Here is a 12,009-nt window from a genome sequence, read left to right as displayed (position 1 = left end):
CCCGAATGTCCTGTAGGCAATGTAATTTAAATGAGAATGTTCCCATTGTTCCCACTACACACGACACGATTTTTTTTTTTTTTTACTTTTCTGAACGACACAAAATGTCCTGTAGGCAATGTAATTTCAATGAGTGTTCCCACTACACACGACACGATTTTTTTTTTTTCTGAACGACACAAAATGTCCTGTAGGCAATGTAATTTAAATGAGTGTTGCCACTACATATTACGACACGATTTTTTTCCGAACGACAAGTGGGAACGGGCTTTAAGGTAAACAGGTACGACCCTGAAGAGGTCTCGGTATAAAGTCATAGAGTACCTAGCCAGTACCTATATTACCTACATAGGAGGGTACGCGATGTAGATTTTTATAAATTCGTATGACCCCCACATTTTTGACCCTTTGGCCAGTGGTTGTCAAACAATTACTTATCTCTCCTCTCTCCCCATTGTAGAATTTTGACCCATAACAATAGCGGTTTCCAAAAAAATGACTCCCCACAGTAGGTACATACATTTGACCCTCAGATAGTGGTTCCTAAAACTTGATCCGCCCCTACTTTGTTTCCAAACAATGAGTACCCAAACAGTAACTTTTTACCCTCAGCCAGTGTTTCCCAAACAACTAGTATTTCTCTCCTGATGGGAAAATCTATGTATGTCCCAAGTTCGTTCTGGGAACGGCTGGCTTTCTCCTTTCTTGTCCTCCTTCTCTCTTTGATTTTGGGCCGATAAGACCTCCGTTGTTAGGCCAACCATTCACTATCAGGTAGACCTGACAGGTACGGCTGAAAAGGTCCGAATGTCAGGTCCGCCTGATACCTGATGAGCACACAGTGTGCCACACACACTATCAGGTAGATCTGACATCTGATCAGGTCTACCTGATAGTGAGTGGCTGGCCTTACAGATGAGATATGATTTATTTGTAATAAATTATGAATTTTTTGAATTTTCAACAGAAGGGAAGGTACCTAATAAAGTTTCCTCCATTTCCAGGCCCGGTCACACACAACCCCCCTCCCAGGCCTGGCTGACGGCACCATGCTGTGCTGGATGTCATGAAACAGGCGCCATCTTGGATTCCCAACGATGAACTAGGTCCGGACGAAGTGTACGAAACGCGAGTGGCGCCCCCTATGGAGAGTTTTGGGCAACTGCTGAAATATTGTGAGGACTCGCTGCGCCCCTATCGGATTTGTCCGAAGTTTTTCTGCACCTATAGGAAGGGTATGACGGTCATCGAGCAGCTGAATCGACTCAGGACTTTGCAACATGTGGGTGAGTGGTGTATATCTGTTGCAGGTGGGTTTGTCTTTGTAGCATGTGGGTTTGTTCGTCCTGGTGTACGTATAGTTTGACCTGTTACTTTGGCCTTGAGCTCTTTTTAAAGGAGGTCCTTTTTTAAAAGAACAAATTAGAAATTTGGCACGTAATCATTTTAAAAAAGTCAAACACACTGAGGACATTTGGCCTTTGATTGGGTCTGCAGGGACCGCGCAGAAACCCTATTTCGGAGTTCACTGATTCACCAGTTTAAAATGCAAGAATTAACACCGGAAATGGAAAGCAACTCTGATACTGCACAATTGGTCCTTCGAAACAAAACCCATGCACCTTGGATATAGCAAAAATCAAAGTCGATAGTAATTCGTCTTTGAATAAAGAGAAATTTCCGCGATTATTATTAGGACTTAGTTTTTCAGTCCAGGCATAAAGTAAGCACAGTTATCACTGGAACTTTATCCACCTATAGGAAGGGTATGACGGTCATCGAGCAGCTGAATCGACTCAGGACTTTGCAACATGTGGGTGAGTGGTGTATATCTGTTGCATGTGGGTTTGTTCGTCCTGGTGTACGTATAGTTTGACCTGTTACTTTGGCCTTGAGCTCTTTTTAAAGGAGGTCCTTTTTAAAAGAACAAACGAACAAACCAGAAATTTGGCACGTAATCATTTTAAAAAAGTCAAACACATTAAGGACATTTGGCCTTTGATTGGGCCTGCAGGGAACCCTATTTCTGAGTTCACTGATTCACCAGTTTAAAATGCAAGAATTAACACCGGAAATGGAAAGCAACTCTGATACTGCACAATTGGCTCCTTCGAAACAAAACCCATGCACCTTGGATATAGCAAAAATCAAAGTCAATAGTAAATCGTCTTTGAATAAAGAGAAATTTCCGCGATTATTATTAGGACTTTGTTTTTCAGTCCAGGCATAAAGTAAGCACAGTTATCACTAAAACTTTATTTCATTGAGTTTACTTTATTCTTTACACATATGTCTGTTCCGGTCTTGGTGAACCAGACTAGTGAGAGTTTTTTGGACTAGTTTGGATTCGAAATTTAGGACAATATAACCACCGGAGTCATTAATATTTATGCAGCATTGTCTCTTTTGAGATTAATGTGACATCTAAATGTTTCTCTTAGTGTCTCTTAAGAGTAAACTATAAGTTATTTACGAACGGATTTACTATAAGTTACATACATCGGATTTACAACTGGTAGGATTAATCGTAATCGGATTCCTCTCAGATTTGCCTGTTTGGAATAAATTGATTAAAATTTACATTATTTATTATATCTCGTTGAAATTCAGTGGTGTCTGAACATTTAATAGAAACTTTCACACTTTGAATTTTGCACTTCGCAGAAGTTCCGAGTTCTGACGTAATATTAGAGAAGAAAACCCTTTGAAAACTTGGAAAAAATAAGAGGATTGATAGGGGAAAGTGTAACAAAATTGGTCTTACCGTCCCGAAATCGAAGAGAGGAGGACAGGATAGGTGAAAGCCAGCCGTTCCGAGAACAAACCAAAGCCGCGACCAAGCGCTTGCAAGTTGTCTTTATATATATATAATATTTATGCAGCATTGTCTCTTTTGAGATTAATGTGACATCTAAATGTTTCTCTTAGTGTCTCTAATATTTATGCAGCATTGTCTCTTTTGAGATTAATGTGACATCTAAATGTTTCTCTTAGTGTCTCCTCGAGACTTCATTACTTGAATTAGTTGAAGGAGGAGGGCACTTTCACTTTTCTAAGCTTTAATGCCCTCTCTGAGCAATGCTATGATGTGAAATGCCTTTGCCACAACACCTTTGTCACAACACAAAGTAGAGAGATTCATATAAAAATAATTTATCACTTTCACTTTTCTAAGCTTTAATGCCCTCTCTGAGCAATGCTATGATGAACAATTAAGTGAAATGCCTTTGCCACAACACCTTTGTAACAACACAAAGAAGAGAGATTCAAATAAAATTAATTTATTTGTTGGTTGAATGGCGTGAGCTCTAAGACACTCTAGCTAGGTTTTAACTAGACTAGACAATTTTGCATTTTTTCGTTTGTCTGTTTGGTCTACCATATCTCTCAAACCGTTTGTCCTATTTTGATGAAATTTGGCAAACATGTTTAACACCTAAAGAATATCACTTTCACTTTTCTAAGCTTTAATGCCCTCTCTGAGCAATGCTATGATGAACAATTAAGTGAAATGCCTTTGCCACAACACCTTTGTCACAACACAAAGAAGAGAGATTCAAATAAAAATAATTTATTTGTTGGTTGAATGGCGTGAGATCTAAGACACTCTAGGTTTTAACTAGACTAGACAATTTTGCATTTTTTCCTTTGTCTGTCTGTTTGGTCTACCATATCTCTCAAACCGTTTGCCCTATTTTGATGAAATTTGGCAAACATGTTTTAACACCTAAAGAATATGTATTTGCTCATTAGAATTTACACTCCGAATAGTCCAAAGGGGGATACATACTTCTTCTGAGGGAGTTCTGCCACTAGTAACTCTTTATCCACTAGTGTAATAAGTTCATCCTGAGCTAAATCAGGCTGAGTGCACCCTGATTTGGCCAGCGACAGATGACGTATTCCAGCAGTAGAAAGACTGTTCTACTTCACTGATTAGACATGGAATTATATGTAGTTAAGTACCAATAAAATTATTATAGATTGGTATCTGATATTCCGCAAATTTTAAAACAACTGTTACCGATACCACTGTACGGATACCATTAGGCCAGCCACTAACTATTAGGTAGACATAACAGGTACACCTGATTAGATCCGCCTGTCACCTGATGAGCACACATATTCTTAGTCTTCAAGTGATCTTTGGTTTTGGGCGATTTCTTCTTTCACTTTGCCTTTGATCCAATTTCATTTGCGTCGACAATTTCCTCTTTTATCTGTTATTAAATTGGCAATTGAATAAAAATCAATGTAAGTAGGTAAATCTTTGGAAAAAATTAAAAAAAAAAGAAAAAAAAGTGATCAACATGTGCCCAAATCCCCGTGTAAATCTATAGAAAAAATTAAAACAGGTAGGTTTGTCCAAATCCCCGAGACCTCCCAGCAGTTAACCACAGCGCTAACCATTAACCACACCGAACCCTCATCCTAATAAATAACTTACCTTCCGGTTCTCAATGGTAATAAAACAGTCATAAATGTCACCTCACCAGATCTTGACTCGCGGGACCGGCAGCTTATCCTAACTGTCCCAATGTCCCATAAATCATGTTTCCTGAACGTTGAGATGAACAGAGGTATTGACTACCTAGCTACCTACTGATATGTAGGTATGTATATCTGTGGAATAAAATCAAAGGAGAAGGACTGATCAAACTGTTTTCTGTGGGACATATGTGGCCCGGGGTATAACAATCAGTGGACTGCAACAACCGGGTCAACATTTTGATATTTAAATTTTGTTTGAATGACAAAGCTTTGAACTCTTCTGTTAAGAGACAGTCTCTTGACAATTTTTGATTCTGTGATACATGTGGAACAAAATAATAATCGAGTGGACTCGAGTGAAGTCAAACTCGAGTCCACTCGAGTAAAATCATTCACTCGGCCCATCACTAAGAGACAGTCTCTTGACAATTTTTGATTCTGTGATACATGGGTACTTAGGAACATACATAATTTTAACTACATACAAAGGAGCTCATGTACTTCCCCGAAAAGCGAGATTTTTTTTTCTTGTGATACATGGGTACTTATGAACATACATAATTTTAACTACATACAAGGTAGCTTATGTACTTTCCCGAAAAGCGAGATTTTTTTTCCAAATATTATACTAACCTGGATACTGGAGATACCGTGATTTTTCTCAACGGCCCGCACCAGGAGGGGTGACCATTACATCAAGTTAGACAGACCTGAGATTTGAGGTTGAGTCGGTCCAGTAAAGATCACATACAATCCCCTAGAACAGAAGACAGTAGTGGAATGAAGATTACAAGTTGAGAATCAGAGAGAAAAACAAAAGGGGCCGGTGTATGTGTTCTTAGAACGCACAGTGGGTTCTGAAAAGAAACGCCACGATCGTATAAGAGGTCAGGGTCAGATAATCCGTTCCTAACCTCTTTTCTACCGGGTTTCTACGTGGGTTCTACGTTCTACCCGGATAAAATCGTTCACCCTTTGATTTTGTATATAATTTATAATTTCACCCGGGTTGAGCAGCGCTGATCTAGACAAAGCTTGATTTGAAATAAACAGACAGTTGACTCTCTGTTGGCCAGTCACTATAGTCCCAGAATCAGTTGTTCTGGTATCGGTATCTAATACTGGCCAGTGTATGATTTGTTCTCGTGAAGAACTCGCGGATCAAAATTTACAATCAATCAGAATCCAGAACAATTCTCGGAAACGCTCCGGAACCCGGTTTTATCCCCCTTTTTACTATCTTTATCCTATAGGAAGGAAAGTAGATAATGTAATCGAATTTTTTTTTCGATGGTCAGTTTTTAGTGCCAAAACAAGTTTTTTTAAATTTTAAGATTTACTTAAATACCGTGTTTGTACGTGTTCGTTCTCGGAACGGCTGGCTCTCTCGTATCTTGTCCTCCTCTTTTCGATTTTGGGACGGTCTTACTGAGGTCCCCCTCTCCAACCTCTTTGAGAAAAAGGTTTAAATTCTGTGGCTTTCGCCAAAGATAACAATGCAAAAATAAACTTGAGCCTAGTTTCAGACCTCCTGAAAATAACATTTTCACCCCTTGGAGCGGTGATTACCCCCGTTCAGTGCAATAGTCCTAACCTAAACTAAAATGGACGCGGCACATAAGGGATCAGGAAGAGACCTTCTTAATTACCCCCCGGGTTGAGCAGCGCTGATCTAGACAAAGCTTGATTTGAAATAAACAGACAGTTGACTCTCTGTTGGCCAGTCACTATAGTCCCAGTATCAGTAAAGTTGTTCTGGTATCTAATACTGGCCAGTGTATGATTTGTTCTCGTGAAGAACTCGCGGATCAAAATTTACCATCAATCAGAATCCAGAAACAATTCTCGGAAACGCTCCGGAACCCGGTTTTATCCCCCTATTTACTATCTTTATCCTATAGGAAGGAAAGTAGATAATGTAATGGTCAGTTTTTAGTGCCAAAATAAGTTTTTTTTTTAAATTTTAAGATTTACTTAAATACCGTGTTTGTACGTCCAATTTATTTATTTATTTAATTTTATTATTATTTTTTGGTTTTAAAGTTAGAAAAAAAGTGGACCTGTAGGTATATTTTTTGGTTTCTATTATTTGGTTTAAATAAACAGAAACAAACAAAGAAATAAATAGGTAGGTAATAGAAAAAAATAGCTAAATTTAAGTACATAGAGCGTTTTTTTTTTTCTAACCATTTAAACCTAAACCCAAGATCAATTGAGTGTATTAGAATTAATCAATTAAGTAATCAGTCAGTCAACCAATCAATAAATCAACAATCAACCAATCAATCAAATCCAATATAAACATGTTAACAAGCCATTTTAAAACCTTTTTAAATTACCAATCATTTTGAAATTGAAAAAGGTACATATTTAAGTGTAAATAAAATATGTAGTGCTTTAACCAACCAATTGGCTTTCGCAAATAAAAGGGCACAGATGTTGGATGAAAAGCGCCTCTGGACTTTGGATAAAAACTGCTCAGATAATAGGTTTAAACCATCAGGATTAAAGGTAGTAAAAGGAGCCGTTGTCTTGGTAACCGTTGCCAGGGTACTTATTATTTTGATTGTGAAAAACTTCTGTTGTTGTTTTCAAATTTCATGTTTATTCATTCATTCGAGATTTTGTGAATATATTTGAATACAGTTTTCTCCAGTATGTTATCCATTTATAGAAGTTGGTTCTTATTTGACTAGATGTTACACTATCAGGTAGACCTGACAGGTACGGCTGAAAAGATCCGTCTGTCAGGTCTACCTGATGAGCACATTAGAACACACACTATCAGTTAGACCTGATAGGGGGGGCTTTTCAGCTGTACCTGTCAGGTCTACCTGATGGTGAGTGGCTGGCCTTTCTAATACCTCCATATTATGAACACTTTCTATACCTCATTAACCTTAGTCAGTAGATCCATTAGTACAAAAGTTATCGGTTATCGGTACTTGGTTAAACTTTTCTGGTTAGTTCCACTTTTGATTTCTGGTTGGTTAACCGGAATCAATGGTGTAGAAATTGCCTGGATGTGACGTGCCGCTGGCTACACATCTGTGTAAAAAGTTTTCTAACCAATTCACTTTTAATATAACCAATCTGCCCATTTCACATACCTTGAGAGTTTGTTTGTATGAGTACCTACTTATTACTTAACTTACATTAATTCATTCCAATTTCATTGTGCTATTTAAAGTTGCAATAAAAATTGTACGCAATTTAGGTACAAAATACATTAGCTAACTTGATTAAGTAATAAAAAATACAAACAAGCGTAATAGTCATAATATCATAGCAAATTTAGTAGGTATGTACTATGTAGGTACATTAGTATCATGGTATAAAGTAGCCAAGTAGATGCCTAAATTTTACATAAGTAACTTCCTAAATTTTACATAAGTAACTTTGGTAATTTGAGGTAGGTACCACAAAATGTTCGTGGTACTTTTCCTACGTAGGTAGGTATGTAGGTACACGTACATACCTACCAGAGGTCCAGAGGAGCTCATTTATAACTACAAGATAGGTATGCCTAATCTACATATGTATCTTCTTTTACCTACCGCAATGAATCTCAGTTAGGTACCTACAAACTATGGATTAATGGATCTTGGGATTTCCTATGGTTTAGAACAGACGCTGTCACGCCAAAAGAGGGGAAAGGAGCTTCAGAAGGGGAAATTCAGAAAAGAAGATGCAACTTTCAACTGTTGAAAGTTTACCCCGGGCGGGAATCAAATCCACGACCTAGCGCTTTGGAAAGTTCCAACCTATAACTAGGCTGGCAATGGGAATCGAACCCGCGACCTAGCGCTTACCTTTCAAGCTAACTAGGCTGGCGTTATTGATTCATGAGCTCATAGCCTAATCAAGTTGTACAACCTGCTATTCATTAGAAAGACAGTAAGGTCCAGCATAATAGACGTAAGGTCCATGATTATGAAGAGAATTCCACAAGCCAAGGGGGCGGGCCGGGTCACGAGCTTCGAAATAATCGTAGATGTACCTTACTCGAACCCCGGACTGGACTGTTCCGTCCTGATGTCCAATATGGCCGTGATTTCCTGCCTCGGTGGTGTAGTGGTCAAGACGCTCGCCTGGTAAACAGGACGGTGTGGGTTCAATCCCAGCCAAGGTATAACACCGACTCAAGACAATGGTTCAAGACTCAACACCTCTACATGTTAAACTTCAAGAGATTCTACTTCGATATCGAGCTACGCCACTATATATATACTAGTAAATCTGTTCTAGAACAGGTAACATCGTAACTTCAACTGTTTTCTTGATTTAGGTTCCTCTTCTCCATCTCTCACGATCTTGTGCTTCGTCCTTTATTTCTTCAAATGTCCTTCCTTTCAATATGTCCGTCAGCATTCCGAATTTCTTCCTTCCTCTCGATCTCGTTCCTTCAATTCTTCCTTCCATGATTCTACGCCACTAGCGTGTGGTAAAACTCCTGCCGAGTTATATTTGAAGAGGAATGTACGAATTCGACTTGATGCAGTATTTCCTTACCGACCTCAACCTACGAGTGACTACTCAAAACCCATCCGTTCATTACAAGAGGGGGAGAGAGTCCAAGTGAGACTTTTTCTCCATAATAAGTAACTGGTAGGATTAATCGTAATCGGATTCCTCTCAGATTTGCCTGTTTGGAATAAATTGATTAAAATTTACATTATTTATTATATCTCGATGAAATTCAGTGGTGTCTGAACATTTAATAGAAACTTTCACCAGACATCTGTCTCTCAAAGACTAAAACAAATTGATTTTTTTCCAAGTTTTTTTTTCTCAATAAAAAAGGGGTATTTTCTGGGAATTAATAAAAACCTACATAATACCTACTTCTTAAAAATAATTATATAAATATGCTCACACCATTAAAAAAATAAAATAAATTATTGATCAGAGAAAAAAATTCAAATAGACAATTTTGAATTTCGAATGTTTGTGTCATTATAACTCCGGAACGGTTTGTCTAATTTTGATGAAATTTGACAAAAATGTTCAACACCAAAAGTTAATTTGCTCAATAAATTTTGGACCCGATGGAGTTTATGGGGGACCCGTAACCCGTAAGGGCCTTTCTCTGAGTTCTACAATTCAATGAACCACTGGTTTATGAAAGTGACTCTTCAAGTCATCACTGATGATATAGCAGTCATCAATAGACATCTGTCTCTCAAAGACTAAAACAAATTGATTTTTTTCCAAGTTTTTTTTTCTCAATAAAAAAGGGGTATTTTCTGGGGTCTAACACTCATATTTATGAACGAAAATTCTCGGTCTCAGATCAGTCTCAAGCAAATTTTGGCCAATCAGATGTTTGGAATTGATGCTTGAGCACTTGCTGAGAACCAGTATTTTGTTCATAAATATGGGTCTAAGTGTGACAATCTTTGCAGTAGCAAGTTGGGCTTTATACCAAGAGTAAGTAACCGAGTCTCCAGACTTATCAAAACGGCCCTCGTATCTTGTTTATACCGCCAGATTGGTTTATACATAACTTTATAAGTGTTTATCTGTTTATAAAGGTTATTAAGTGAGTTGTAAAGTGATTTCCTCTTTATCTCTCATGTCAGAGAGCTGGTCCGCCTAATCTGTTGTTGTCACCTAGTGATTCTAGTGTAAGACATCTGTCTCTCAAAGACTAAAACAAATTGATTTTTTTCCAAGTTTTTTTTTCTCAATAAAAAAGGGGTATTTTCTGGGGTCTAAGTGTGACAATCTTTGCAGTAGCAAGTTGGGCTTTATACCAAAAGTAAGTAACCGAGTCTCCAGACTTATCAAACGGCCCTCGTATCTTGTTTATACCGCCAGATTGGTTTATACAAGTGTTTATCTGTTTATAAAGGTTATTAAGTGAGTTGTAAAGTGATTTCCTCTTTATCTCTCATGTCAGAGAGCTGGTCCGCCTAATCTTATGTTGTCACCTAGTGATTCTAGTGTGTAAGATCTATGTCCTGCCTGGAATCTGCTAGTAAGGTGCGTCTAGACTAGAGTCGACCGAAGTCAATCGACATCGACTAGTCTCCATATAAAATATGTATCTAAGGATAAAGATTTTATTTTTTTGGTGGGAAAATTTTCCATTTCCCTCCCGGGGCAAACTTTATCCACAACAAACAAGGTTCTTTGTTACTTTTTACACACTTCTATGTACGAGTACATACATATATCAAACCTCTTTTTTAATTATTCAATTATTCTTAGTTTTATTTTTTTGGTGGGAAAATTTTCCATTTCCCTCCCGGGGCAAACTTTATCCACAACAAACAAGGTTCTTTGTTACTTTTTACACACCTCTATGTACATAATTATATCAAACCTGTTTTTTATTATTCAATTATTCTTAGTCAACCTCAGTGGTGCAGTGGTTAACGCGTTGGACTTTGGATCTGGAGGTTGGTGGTTCGAGTCCAAGTCAAGTCATAAAATTTATCTAGTTGATGTTATTGTTGATGTTTTAGCATCGTTCATCGACTTCCTCTGCCGTTTTCAAGTCAAGGAAGCGCGTCGTCTCCATTGGATTCGTAAAAAGTGTAGTGACGTCAATGGGGGACGATATGTGTGACAAGCAGTAAGAGCTTAACACATTGAAAAAATCCAATTCACTTTTAATGAGAAGCCAGCTCCAGTAGCGATAGCATGTCAAATGCACCAGTCCCCAATGGATCACTGAAGCAACGTTGCGCGTGGTTGGTATCGCGATGGGTGACTGTTGTATCCATGACAACCAATTCAATATCTCAATCGATATTGTTAGATTTTCCCAGTCCAGGGTAGATTGTAGAAGCTGCTCTCGAATCCAATTGTCTTTCAGGCCTCTGATAAATTGTGCTCGAAGGAAAGTGTCTGCAATTGAGAAAGATCTAGTACAAGTACATGTTGTATTGAAGTCGCAATCAACGATATCGCGCTGTAGAGATGCTACGTCTACTGGCCGAATATTGATCGCGATATCGAGCGATTGGTCAGAAGTTGCGAAGCTTGTGCGAAGATAAAAACTAATCCGCCTAAAGTTACGGTTCACCCTTGGGATTGCCCTCAAGAAAATTGGGAAAGAGTTCACGTAGATTACGCGGGACCATTTCAAAACGCATATTTTCTAGTTTGCGTCGATGCCAAATCAAAATGGATCGAAGTGCGAATGATAAAAAACGCACCTACCAGTTCAAGTACGATAGAATTACTTGAAAATATTTTCTCCAGTCACGGTTATCCTGTTGTTCTTGTGAGTGATAATCATTCTATTTTCCAGAGTGAACAATTTCATACCTACTGCACTGATCGAGGTATCTTCCAAAAATTCATCGCTCCAGGACATCCGGCTACAAACGGATTGGCTGAAAGAAACGTTCAAACGTTGAAAAACCGACTCAAGACTATGGTTCAAGACTCAACACCTCTACATGTTAAACTTCAAGATATTCTACTTCGATATCGAGCTACGCCACTAGCGTGTGGTAAAACTCCTGCCGAGTTATATTTGAAGAGGAATGTACGAATTCGACTTGA

General features: G+C 38.2%; 2 protein-coding genes across 6 annotated transcripts in view; one reads left to right on the top strand and one right to left on the bottom strand.

The window, feature by feature from the left end:
* LOC103508249 (iron-sulfur cluster co-chaperone protein HscB, mitochondrial-like) overlaps positions 1 to 12,009 on the bottom strand; it is a 49,783-nt gene that overhangs the window by 33,770 nt on the left and 4,004 nt on the right. For 3 of the 5 annotated variants that reach the window (XM_017443675.2, XM_008472782.3, XM_026822887.1), the window contains 2 exons: positions 5,125 to 5,248; positions 4,448 to 4,623 (listed from right to left, as the gene is read on the bottom strand). The gene's annotated coding sequence lies outside the window, so the exon portion shown is untranslated. Of the gene's footprint in view, positions 1 to 979; positions 1,081 to 4,447; positions 4,624 to 5,124; positions 5,249 to 12,009 lie in introns of those variants that run through there. The other 2 variants (XM_017443676.2, XM_026822885.1) reach the window with 2 other exon arrangements.
* The window catches only part of LOC113467007 (proline-rich receptor-like protein kinase PERK2), a 4,163-nt gene continuing 1,022 nt past the window's right edge, over positions 8,869 to 12,009 (top strand). The window contains exon 1 of the mRNA XM_026822893.1: positions 8,869 to 9,054. The gene's annotated coding sequence lies outside the window, so the exon portion shown is untranslated. The remainder of the gene's footprint in view (positions 9,055 to 12,009) is intronic.

This window comes from Diaphorina citri, unplaced genomic scaffold (genome assembly GCF_000475195.1).
Source record: "Diaphorina citri unplaced genomic scaffold, Diaci psyllid genome assembly version 1.1 scaffold380, whole genome shotgun sequence".
Taxonomy (NCBI): Eukaryota; Metazoa; Arthropoda; class Insecta; order Hemiptera; family Psyllidae; genus Diaphorina; species Diaphorina citri.
This window is presented reverse-complemented; position numbering and strand designations above follow the sequence as displayed.